This window comes from Mus caroli, unplaced genomic scaffold, assembly GCF_978045245.1.
Source record: "Mus caroli unplaced genomic scaffold, Mus_caroli_1 scaffold_19, whole genome shotgun sequence".
Lineage (NCBI taxonomy): Eukaryota > Metazoa > Chordata > Mammalia > Rodentia > Muridae > Mus > Mus caroli.
This window is the reverse complement of record NW_028227274.1, coordinates 41,136,601-41,149,925: the sequence shown is the minus strand read 5'-3', so window position 1 is coordinate 41,149,925 and position 13,325 is coordinate 41,136,601. Positions and strand designations below refer to the sequence as shown.

General features: G+C 41.7%; 2 pseudogenes; one reads left to right on the top strand and one right to left on the bottom strand.

Annotated features, from left to right (window-relative positions):
* Window positions 1-10,616: 10,616 nt before the first annotated feature.
* Window positions 10,617-11,653, bottom strand: LOC147000276 (sentrin-specific protease 2 pseudogene; annotated as a pseudogene).
* A 221-nt stretch (window positions 11,654-11,874) lies between these two features.
* On the top strand, window positions 11,875-12,804 carry LOC147000275 (sentrin-specific protease 2 pseudogene; annotated as a pseudogene).
* The last annotated feature ends 521 nt before the right edge of the window (window positions 12,805-13,325 follow it).

Here is a 13,325-nt window from a genome sequence, read left to right as displayed (position 1 = left end):
CTAAAGAGTTACAAATCCTTAAAGAAAAACAGGATAACCTAATCAAACAGGTAGAAGTCCTTAATGAAAAACAGGAAAACACATCCAAACAGATGATGGAAATGAACAAAACCATACTAGACCTAAAAAGGGAAGTAGACACAATAAAGAAAACCCAAAATGAGGCAATACTGGAGATAGAAACCCTAGGAAAGAAATCTGGAACCATAGATACCAGCATCAGCAACAGAATACAAGAGATGGAAGAAAGAATCTCAGGTGCAGAAGATTCCATAGAGAACATCGGCACAACAATCAAAGAAAATGGAAAATGCAAAAAGATCCTAACTCAAAACATCCAGGAAATCCAGGACACAATGAGAAGACCAAACCTACGGATAATAGGAGTGGATGAGAATGAAGATTTTCAACTCAAAGGACCAGCAAACATCTTCAACAAAATTATAGAAGAAAACTTCCCAAATCTAAAGAAAGAAATGCCCATGAACATACAAGAAGCCTACAGAACTCCAAATAGACTGGACCAGAAAAGAAATACCTCCTGACACATGATAATCAGAACAACAAATATACTAAATAAAGATAGAATACTAAAAGCAGAAAGAGAAAAAGACCAAGTAACATATAAAGGCAAGCCTATCAGAATTGCACCAGATTTTAAACCAGAGAATATGAAAGCCAGAAGATCCTGGACGGATGTTATACAGACACTAAAAGAACACAAATTCCAGCCCAGGCTACTATACCCAGCCAAACTCTCAATTAACATAGATGGAGAAACCAAAGTATTCCACGACAAAACCAAATTCACACATTATCTCTCCACGAATCCAGCCCTTCAAAGGATAATAACAGAAAAAAGCCAATACAAGGACAGGAACCACGCCCTAGAAACTACAAGAAGGTAATCCCTCAACAAACCTAAAAGAAGACAGCCACAAGAACAGAATGCCAACTTTAACAACAAAAATAACAGGAAACAACAATTACTTTTCCTTAATATCTCTTAATATCAATGGACTCAACTCCCCGATAAAAAGACATAGACTAACAAACTGGCTACACAAACAAGACCCAACATTTTGCTGCTTACAGGAAACTCATCTCAGAGAAAAAGATAGACACTACCTCAGAATGAAAGGCTGGAAAACAATTTTCCAAGCAAATGGTATGAAGAAACAAGCTGGAGTAGCCATTCTAATATCTGATAATATTGACTTCCAACCCAAAGTCATTAAAAAAGACAGGGAGGGACACTTCATACTCATCAAAGGTAAAATCCTCCAAGAGGAACTATCAATCCTGAATATCTATGCTCCAAATACAAAGGCAGCCACATTCATTAAAGAAACTTTAGTAAATCTCAAAGCACACATTGCACCTCATACAATAATAGTGGGAGACTTCAACACACCACTTTCACCAATGGACAGATCGTGGAAACAGAAACTAAACAGGGACACAGTGAAACTAACAGAAGTTATGAATCAAATGGATCTGGCAGATATCTACAGAACATTCTATCCTAAAACAAAAGGATATACCTTCTTCTCAGCACCTCATGGTACTTTCTCCAAAATTGACCACATAATTGGTCACCAAACAGGCCTCAACAGATACAAAAATATTGAAATTGTCCCATGCATCCTATCAGATCACCATGGACTAAGGTTGATCTTCAATGACAAAATAAATAATAGAAAGCCAACCTTCACGTGGAAACTGAACAACACTCTTCTCAATGATACCTTGGTCAAGGAAGGAATAAAGAAAGAAATTAAGGACTTTTTAGAGTTCAATGAAAATGAAGCCACAACATACCCAAACTTATGGGACGCAATGAAAGCATTTCTAAGAGGAAAACTCATAGCTCTGAGTGCCTCCAAAAGGAAACTAGAGAGAGCACACATTAGCAGCTTGACAACATACCTAAAAGCACTAGAACAAAAGGAAGCAAATTCACCCAAGAGGAGTAGACGGCAGGAAATAATCAAACTCAGGGGTGAAATCAACCAAGTGGAAACAAGAACAACTATTCAAAGAATCAACCAATCAAGGAGCTGGTTCTTTGAGAAAATCAACAAGATAGATAAACCCTTAGCCAGACTCACTAGAGGGCACAGGGAAAGCATCCTAATTAACAAAATCAGAAATGAAAAAGGAGACATAACAACAGATCCTGAAGACATCCAAAACACCATCAGATCCTTCTACCAAAGGCTATACTCAACAAAACTGGAGAACCTGGATGAAATGGAGAAGTTCCTAGACAGATACCAGGTACCAAAGTTGAATCAAGATCAGGTTAATGATCTATCTTGTTGATTTTCTCAAAGAACCAACTCCTAGTTTGGTTAATTCTTAGAATAGTTCTTCTTGTTTCCACTTGGTTTATTTCACCCCTGAGTTTGATTATTTCCTGCCATCTACTCCTCTTGGGTGAATTTGATTCCTTTTTTTCAAGAGCATATGGAGGTGTTGTCAAGATGCTAGTGTGTGCTCTCTCTAGTTTCTTTTTGGAGGCACTCAGAGCTATGAGTTTCCCTCTTAGAAATGCTTTCATTGTGTCCCATAGGTTTGTGTATGTTGTGGCTTCATTTTCATTAAACTCTAAAAAGTCTTTAATTTCTTTCTTTATTCCTTCCTTGACCAAGGTATCATTGAGGAGATTTTGTTCAGTTTCCACGTCAATGTTGGCTTTCCATTATTTATGTTGTTATTGAAGATCAGCATTATGCCATGGTGGTCTGATAGAATGTATGGGGCAATTTCAATAATTTTGTATCTGTTGAGGCCTGTTTTGTGACCAATTATTGGTCAATTTTGGAGAAGGTGCCATGAGGTGCTGAGAAGAAGGTATATCCCTTTGTTTTAGGATAAAATGTTCTGTAGATATCTGTTAAGTCCATTTGTTTCATAAATTCTGTTAGTTTCACTGTGTCCCGATTTAGTTTCTGTTTCCACGATCTGTCCATTGATTAAAGTGGTGTGTTGAAGTCTCCCACTATTATTGTGTGAGGTACAATGTGTGCTTTGAGCTTTACTAAAGTGTCTTTAATGAATGTGGCTGCCCTTGCATTTGGAGCATAGATATTCAGAATTGAGAGTTTTTCTTGGAGGATTTTACCTTTGCTGTGTATGAAGGGTCCCTTCTTGTCTTTTTTGATAACTTTGGGTTGGAAGTTGATTTAATTTGATATTAGGATGGCAACTCTAGCTTGTTTCTTCAGACCATTTGCTTGGAAAATTTTTTCCAGCCTTTCACTCTGAGGTAGTGTCTGACTTTTTCTCTGAGATGGGTTTTCTGTAAGCAGCAGAATGTTGGGTCCTGTTTGTGTAGCCAGTCTGTTAGTCTATGTCTTTTTATTGGGGAATTGAATCTATTGATATTAAGAGATATTAAGGAAAACTAATTGTTGCTTCCTTTTATTTTTGTTGTTAGATCTGGCATTCTGTGCTTGTGGCTGTCTTCTTTTTGGTTTGTTGAGAGATTATGTTCTTGCTTTTTCTAGGGCGTGATTTCCATCCTTGTATTGGTTTTTTTCTGTATTATTCTTTGAAGGGCTGGATTCTTGGAAAGATAATGTGTGAATTTGGTTTTGTCGTGTAATACTTTGGTTTCTCCACCTATGGTAATTGAGAGTTTGGCCAGGTATAGTAACCTGGGCTGGCATTTGTATTTTCATAGTGTTTGTAAAACATCTGTCTAGGCTCTTCTGGCTTTCATAGTCTCTGGTGAAAAGTCTGGTGTAATTCTGATAGGCCTGCCTTTAAATGTTACTTGACCTTTCTCCCTTACTGCTTTTAATATTCTATCTTTATTTCATGCATTTGTTGTTCTGATTATTATGTGTCAGGAGGAATTTCTTTTCTAGTCCAGTCTATTTGAAGTTCTGTAGGCTTCTTGTGTGTTCATGGGCATGCCATTCTTTAGCTTTGGGAAGTTTTCTTCTGTAATTTTTTTGAAGATATTTGCAGGCCCTTTAAGTTGAAAATGTTCATTCTCATCAACTCATATTATCCCTAGGTTTGGTCTTCTCATTGTGTCCTGGATTTCCTGGATGTTTTGAGTTAGGATCTTTTTGCGTTTTTTATTTTCTTTGATTGTTGTGCTGATGTTCTCTATGTAATCTTCTGCAGGACAGGTCTCTTCCTCTTTAGTTTCCTTGGGGCTCTTCCAAGGCTTCCATGGAGAATGCAGCCCCAGCTCTATTTAGGGGAGGAAAGGTAAGCTTAGACAGCCTTCCTTTCGGCCCTGGGGAGGTGTTCCCCACCCTCCTCTCTAGTGTCTGAAAACTGAGTAAGGACCATGGCAGAGCTAGAGCCAAAGGCTTCCTTTGCTCATGGCGAATGGCTACTCTCCTCATCCCAGACCTGAGTACATTCCCAATGTTATTTCTTTAGGAGAGCTGATTTACTCCATTGTTCCTAAACTTTACTCCCAACAGTTTTTACTCCGCTTCTGTGGGAGGGTACACCAGAGATATACGGAACCCAGCTCTGAGTAGCAGGACTGCACTATATACCCACATTTTCAATGCTAACCAAGTGTTTCTTCCTCTGCTAGCAGATCCCAGGGGCTGGGATATCACTCTTTAATTGGTACTAAATCTCTAGGATGATGTGTATAAAGCGACATGATGCAGCTTTCTTGGTGTGCAACACGTAAGGGCAGTGTGCAGCAGTGGTAGCCTCCCTCTTTGTCTATCAGAGTTGGAAGCCCATGTTCCTATCACATCATTTCCAAAATCAACTGTGAGCCCGATTCTGTGAGCAAGTCAGGGGGCTGTAGAAGCCAAGATACTCTTCCCATAGGAAACGTGGTAGTGACCTTGGCTTAGACTTCTGTGCTCTAGGGACCCTCTCGATGAGAAATATCACACTGTGCATTAAGTACTCTGAAGAACAGAGCAGGCCTCCTACACCTTCGAAGTACTTAAGAGAAACCTCCATCTCTGCCTGCAGGTGTTGTTTGGTTTTGCTGGGATTTTTTTGTTTGTTTGTTTGTTTTGTTTTTTGTTGTTGTTGTTTTGAGGTGGGGAATTTTTGTTTATTTCGTTTTGTAAAGCTGCACAATTGAGTCCAGGCCCTCTCAAATGCTAGGAAAAACTCTGTCACGGTACTTCATCATTGCCCCCTTCCAGCCCTGGCTATAGGCTGTCATAAAACTGAGAACTAGAGAAACATGAACAGTTTGGATACATAAGAATTTGGAAATTGCAGAGGAAGGGATTTTCCTGGAGAAAGCTATTCTGTTCTAATCTTGAAAAAGGCTTTCACCTCAGAAGAGGAAACTTGCTTCTTTAAAGCTCTCATGGTGCTTTCATTTTAAAGGAGACATTAGCAGAAAAAGTAGGGAATGAAGTTTTGAGTTACAATTCAAATTTGGGGATCAATCCAGGAACACAGAAGAACTTTTATATGCAAAGGGAGTTTGCCAGATCTGAAGCTTGTGCACTAAATACCTCAAAAGCCAGGCTAGGCAGCAGCACATGTTGTAGTACCATCTGAGGCCACCAGATGGGGGACGAGACATGTAAATGAACTGTAATTCTGTGCATCTGCAACTGTGTGGTTCCCCATGCCTGAGCCCTTCCAGGGTTTCTCTGATCATGAAAAATGAACTCCTTTGGGTCATTTGCACTGCACTTGGCATTTCCAAAGTGTGCCACTGTGCCAAAACCTTATGTTCCACTCAAGCATTAGTTTCCTGTGCAAGGAACATCTTCTTGAAGTCCTCAAGGTGGGCAGGCACCGTCTCAGAATGTGTCCCTTTCTTCATTTACTATGAGTAGTGCCCTAGCATAGTAAATCCTGAGAATCCCTTGGCAGCTCCCCAACTGTTTTCTTAACATGAGAATTTTTCTAAGATACATGTTACTGGAGTTACAAATTGAAATGCAAATTGGTTCTGCTTCACAAGCAGACAGTAGCATGCCAGGGTGGGAGAGTATTCTGGTACCATCTTCTCTCAAGTAGCTCTGTCTTCAGGGCTTTCCACCAAGTCCCCTCTAAGAATACTCTGCAATCTCCAAACGCCAAGTTATTGCTGAGCCCCAATGGCAATCTATTGACATTCTTTCTGAAAGGGCCACAGGCTTGAGTGGTTGAAAAGGTCTCTCTGGATCAATTAAATCAGCTTCCCCAGTGGAGAAATTTGTTACTTCTAAGTTTTTTGGGTTTTGTTTTGTTTTTAATCTAATAGGATTATAGTCATCCTCTAAAATGGCCTTTCTCTAACTTCAAAGTCCACTGGGTCTTTGGGTCATTTCTTTATCATGATATGCAGAGGTCTATCTCCCAAGGACTGAACCCTAACTCTGGACTCCATTCTGCTCATTCTGCTAAGTCCCTTCCAAGAGGTGAGTGCTTGCCAATGTTGCTTCTTGCCACAAGCCTCCCAGATCTTCTCCCTTAGACTGTCCCAGCTTGAGTCCTGATGCAGTCATGCATTCCTCATAATTCCCCTTTGAGACATGGTGTGTGGGTGTTCAGTTCTGTGTCTGGTGGCTATGGACAGACTGTGAGCCTCCCTGTGACCTGTGCTAGCTGTGAGGCAGCTTGGATATTGAAGAGCTGTTTGGTTTGAACCGTTTGAAGAAACCTGTGTATTGAGTTAGCTGAGATTAAAGAAACAAATGAACAAACAAAAAGCTCTTCACGTGACTGTTAATGTAAACCTGGTTATTAAAATAATTATAAAATTACCGTCACTAGTATCCAGTCCTTTGTGCGTGGAAAACTATCGCACCTAATATACTGAAACTCTGGGAGACTAGGAAATGGTTCAGTGGGTAAAAGAGCTTGCTGTGTAAGAAAGAAGACCTGAGTTCCAATTTCAGTTACCCGTTAAAATATGTATGCCAGAACCCTGGTAATGTGGATGGGGAATTGACAGGAGGATAACTGGGTTTGGTGGCTTCAAGTTCAGGGAGAGACTTTGGTTCAATGCTAAAAAGTGTTAAAGCAGAGCATCTGATGTCCTTGTCTGGTCCCCAGGATCATGCACATGAATGCATAGCCACATGTAAATGTACATGTGTAAAACACACACACACACACACACACAAACACACACACACACCATGTAATACAAAAGAAGAAACTTCCATTATTTGGATAGTAGGTAAATAAGCATCAGATCTGAAAACAGCAGAGGTTAATTGTAGACAGTTGTGGCCTGAGATTCAACTGTGGGCCACTCACCCAACAATGGAGTTTGAAACAATGGAGTTCATTTAAGATTTTCCTAATAAATAATCACATTTATTTTTAATGTAATAAACATCTTTGGGGATGAGTCTAGTTGATTCTGAGACAGAACTTTAAAAAGGATTTGTTGTTGTTGTGCTTTTGTGTGGTTGTGTGTGTGTTTGTCTTCCACTATCTCTTATGCCTTTCTGTAAACACCAGCTACTTATTTCCAAAAGTCTGGGGTTGAGGGGAAGCCCCCATGTAAATCACACCAAAGGTTTCCTTCAGCAACCTGATCTCAAACAGTTCAGTGAATGTCTGACAAAAACTGTTATCTGTGCATAATAGAAACTTGGAAGTTCTGATTTGTGTAATGATTTTTATATGTTGTCTAGCCTTGGGGTGCAGCTTGTAGGTATAGCATTTATTTACCCAGCAGGCAGAAGGCCCCAGGTCAGCTCCCCAACACTACAAAAACAGAGACATAAAACTACCTACAAACAAGTCAGGACTCTGGGATCATTTTGTCTATGAACTGCCATCATGTCTCTCCCTGTGTTGGGAAACATTCTAAAATCGAGTTTTCATTTGCATAGGGCAGACAATGGCAAGGTTTATGCTGGTACACAGGTGAGTCTGGAAGTGGGGTTATAAGATGTCTGAAAAGCTCAGGAGAAATAGGGCAAACTTGAGCTTGCTGAATGTAAGTGATGAACCCAGGCAGTTTCCATCTCAGTCCAGCCTTCCCAACAAAGCACATTCCTCCTCAAGGCAAAACTGGTCTTTGACATCTCTAGGTTTTCATTTTATCTGCCCAGGGAAACCAGAACGAGAGAGTTTCCCTCAATATTATCAGCCAAAGAGATTGTTTGGCCACCCTCAGTACTGGTAATGTATGTCTCTCTGCTTATGACCAAGAAACAGCTAGGTAAGCCTGTTAAAGATTTGAGTGGCTTTAAAAGGGGCCAATGGCAATTATGATGGAGAATACAGGAAAGCATAAACAGCTACTTAAAATATTGATGGCAGATGCGTTGGCTAACTTTCATACCTATGGAGCCTTGAGTATTTGATGGTCATACTTGACCAGCTTGGGAATGAGAACACGAACAGTGTTAAAAATAACAAACGCATTTTGCTTCCAAAGAGCCTTTGAGAGTTTGCTTTTTTTATACCAACCCATCACAGATGAAACACACATCTGAGAAGAAGGTAGCAGAGAAAGGGATCACCCGAACAGCCTGCAAACTGAGAGTGTACACCTAAGGCTGGTGCTCTTCAGAACCTAAGGTGCTGAGCCCTGACCTTTGCACAGCTGGCTAGTGGCAACAGCATACAGGAAACTTAGTGTGGCAGGGGCTAGAGGACAATTGGTGAGCAGCACTTCAGAGCCCACTAACTCCAGGACAGGCCAAGGAAATTCCAGCTGGGAGATTGTGGAGCTATTGTGAGTCTATGAGTTACCCCAAAGTGCCCAAAGCCTTTGTTGTCCTCTTAGCTCAGATGATGGGCCTTGGACTATCCCCAAAGGCTATGGTAAAGAAACGGGACCCAGAGAAGCAGGGGAAAACTCAAAGGGGTCATATAAGGATTATTTATAAACCTGAGGTCACAGTGAAAGGCAGAAGCCAGGATGCTGGGTGCAATCCTTCAGTGAGTCCACTAAAATGGGTTGCTACAACTCTCCAACACCATCCATGCTAAAGGGACATTCTTCTTAATGGAAGTAAGAACAGGTGACCTGGGATGACCTCACACATACTTGACAAAGGATGTCTGAGTGCATATTTTTACAGAAGACATTTTAATCCATACAAGCACATTTATATCACATACACTATGGCTTAACACAAGCATATATATATATATATATATATATATATATATATATATATATATTTCATTCTGGGGGCTTTTAAATCAGCCACCAGTTCAGAAAAGCACATAGAATGAAATGTGGAGTCTCAGGGTTTCACATTGAGCAGGCCCCTAAACACCCTGTCAATAGCACTCACAGGCAGACCGAAGTAGAAGACAGATATTGTGTTGACAGAACACAGGAACATGGAGGAGCTGAGCAATGCACTTGCCATGCCTAATCTTTGAACGTATGAAAGGCAGCATCCCTGTCAACCTCCAACAGCAATGTGGGTGTCCATAGCTACAGAAACACTCTTTCTTCCAAGTTACTTATTCACCAATCACCCAGAAAGCCAAAAAGATAGGAAATCCAGTCATTTCTGGACTTCCACTAATTAATTAGATCAGTGGGATTGAACTATAAATGCTCTATGCTGCCTGAGATTCATGCCCGTACTAAAGATGACCTCAGCCTATACCAGGGCTGCAGTAGTGTCATTGGCTCTTGGCAGGACATATTCTTCCCCAGAGTGAGGATCTTACCAGGGTTGCCCCATAGGTAGCTGCCTCATTATTCCACTCTGAGTCACTGGGAATGCCTTGGAGATTTTCAACTGCAGTGCAGAGTGGCTGTTACTTCAGGGGCACTCTGGTATTCAAACCCTGCTCAGGCCTTTCTGATGCTCTGTAGAGTAAGGGAGGAAGGAAGCTGCTTGGAGAGATTCCAGGAGTAGCACAAGAAAGGATAAAGTAGTCCCACTGTTTTGTGAAGTTCTCGGCCCTAATCCTTCTCAGAAATGTGGCTATTTCATCTGTTGGATGCTAACTTTGAGCTGAAGTTAAGGAATAAGCCCAAGAAGCATTTACTATGAGCTCTTGGAAAAGTTTTCTGTTGTTTGTTTTGTTATTGATGCTTTTCCTCTTCTTTAAAATGTACAGCAGTAGGTGGTGCTCAGAACCAGCTATTCTGCACAGCCCGGTTCAGTAATTCTGTCTCTGGGGGTGCTGGGGAATCTATCCATGTCTTCCTGCATTCTAAGCACAGATTCTACTACTGAACCACAGCCCAAGCACAATGGATTTCTTTTGTGTGTTTGTTTGTTTGTTTGTTTTTCTTTTTAACTGACCACACATGGTGCGCTGGTCATTTACTTACCTCCCACCCTGCACTTTCACCAGCCCCTCCCAAATCAACTGCCTTCTCCTCTTTAAACATTGTTGATACAAAAACAAATGAATAAATATATGGATACAAGCTGCTGAGTTCATTTAGTGTTGCCTCAATTTATACATTTAAAAAGAAGTCTGAGCTAAGAAAACTTTTATAAGTCATAGGGTTGGGCTCAGTGGTTTCCAGAATCTTTGACCAATAAGCCTAATACCCTGGGTTTAATGCCAAGGACCCACAAATGGAACTGGCTCCTACAGCTTGTCCAAAGTCTACCTCTCATAAATGTCCCCCAAAAATGTTAAGACAGAAGCTTTTTAAATAGTCATCGTGTTTACATTCCAATTCACAAAAATATGGCACCAGATACTGGGGTAATTTTCAGTTAAAAAGCTCAGACCACTGATATTTTCCTTCTGAGTAAGCCATTGTTTCCACTTCCTAGGTGAACTCGGGCAGACACTTCTTCTGACAGATCAGGCTCCATTTGGTGTCCTCTTGTACCTTCCCTTTCAAATTGGAGTCCCACTACCTTCTCTGTATCAGCTTTTCCTTTTGAATACCTCTTTTCACTTCTCATTGAACAGAGAGGTCCTCTTGTTTCAACAACTCCAAACAGTTTTGGAACAAAATGGGTTGTTCTGACACCATGATTCTGCTCCTCCACCAAGCCTTTGGTCTTTAATGTGTCCATCAGAATTCTCTGAGAACTGTGGTGTGAAACTGTGGGGGGAACATGCTTCCATGAGCACCTTCTTTAAGATGCTCCAATAACTTTTGATACTTCTCCCTTTCATCCTTTTGGACACCCTCCTCCACGGTGCAGTGGGGACACCTTACACCCTTGCCACCCTCTTCAGAAATCATCTCTGTCATACCTTGCTCCTGAGGCTTCCATGTTAAGGAACTCTCTGGATTGCTTTTGCTATGGTGAAGACCACTTGGCCTTCTATTATAGCCTTCTGATTTCAGCTTAAAACCAAAGGAGGGCAGGACTCTCCTTGGCTGATAGTGGGTCACTGTCACTCTGATCTTTGGATAGTCACTTATTCCGTTAGGAGATTTATTACCCAGATTCAGCATGCTGCTGCAGGATCCAGAACTCATCAGCTCACAATATGAAGAGTTGGAAAAGACCTCTCCAGAAGGGGCCCCATTCTGTGTTCCATTACAAGCAGAAGACACATTGGGTTTTGTGGTCAGCTGGAACGGGAATCCAAATAAACTCGCAGCATTGTAGAGACTGTTCTTCACTTGGTGAATAAAGCAATCTAATCTTGGTCTTTTGGCTGGGATCTCATCAGTGTCCACTGCAGTAGAAAACAGAGTGCTGCTGGAGCGCCACCTCTTGAGTAGTGCGTGGGCCCTGGGCTCGGGCCACTCACACAAGGGAAGAATAGTGCCAAGAATCTTAGCCAGCCATCTGTACATTCCAGGCCTGAGTAGCAGAGGCGGCCAACACACCCCAAGACACAAACCCCAGAGCTGTCCTTGCTGCAGCCACCACCACCACCTCTGCCACCACTGCCACTGCTGCACCCTTTACTGCTTTGGCCTTAGCCAGGATCAGGCGCGGGAAATATCAGGGCTTGAGATAAAGGAAAAGAACTTCCCAAGCAAAGAGAAGGACAAAAGAACAGAAGATCTCTTTGCACTTACAGAGGACATGGAAAAGGAAATCAGTAATGCCCTGGGCCACGGCCCACCAGATGAGATTTTGAGCAGTGCATTTAAGTTGCAAATCACCCGCGGAGACATCTAGACATTAAAGAACTATCATTGGCTCAATGATGAGGTCATCAATTTTTATATGAATCTTTTAGTGGGAAGGAGTAAAAAGCAAGGCTATCCAGCACTTCAAGATTTCAGTACATTCTTCTATCCTAAGCTAAAGTCTGGAGGTTACCAAGCAGTGAAAAGATGGACCAAAGGGGTAAATCTCTTCGAACAAGGACTTGTTCTGGTACCTAATTCATCGGAAGGTACATTGGAGCCTGGTGGTGATGGACCTATGAAAAAAGTGTCTTAAATATCTGGATTCTATGGGACAAAAAGGCCACAGGATCTGTGAGATTCTTCTTCAGTATTTAGAGGGTGAAAGCAAGACCAAAAGAAATAGAGATCTCAACCTCTTAGAGTGGACCCACTACAGCATGAAGCCACATGCAATTCCTCAACAGTTGAATGGGAGTGATTGTGGGATGTTTACTTGTAAATATGCAGATTATATTTCTAGGGACAAACCTATCACATTCACTCAGCACCAGATGCCTATCTTGCGGAAGGAGATGGTGTGGGAAATCCTTCACCAGCAGTTGCTGTGACAATGCCCTGCCTGGTCTTCTAGCTGCTGGTGGTTCTTTCATGGATGTTTCCATATACCTCATGCACTGTGGGTTAAAAAGTCCCCGATCATTTCTCTTCTCTCACAGGTACTGAGCTCTCAAGATGCATGAGGGCCTCTCCACAGTGGCCCTGACTAGAGGTGTGGAGGGGCTGCTGGCAACCCTGCTCAGAGCCCTGGACTCTTCACCCCACACAAGAACAAATGCTAATTAATGTGTTTTGTTTTAAAGCGTTATTTCCATAAGAATGTGGGAAATGCAGGATCTGTTATATGAATTGTTCTGTGTGTTCACACGAATTCACTCACTCATTGGGCAGTGCCCTTTTCCCACTGCTCTTTTATACTTAGCTATAAATAATTTGGACTATTTTTTTTCTGAAAAGAATGTTAATCAAACTGCCAGTTCCTGCTGCAGAGAGATATCAGCAGGGGGAGGAAGGAGGTGTTCCCTAGGTTCTCTAATGCTGGAGTGGGTACTGCTGACATACAGTCAAGGTTCTCTCTTTTAAGGCTTGAAAATGCCAGAAGATATGACGATGCTCTGTTGTAGGATCTGGCTGCCTTTTAGAGAGTCTGATGCTATGACATGGGCACAGTTCCTGGAAATGTGACCAAGGAACTCGATCTGTGCATCCTCCAAACTGGGTGTGCGCATCTTAGAGACTTTCTTTTCTAGAACCGAAGTAGCTTGGCTTCCTCTTGAAACTGGATTCAAAGTAACTGTGAGCATACATGTTAAGTCGTAGGTCTGGTGAG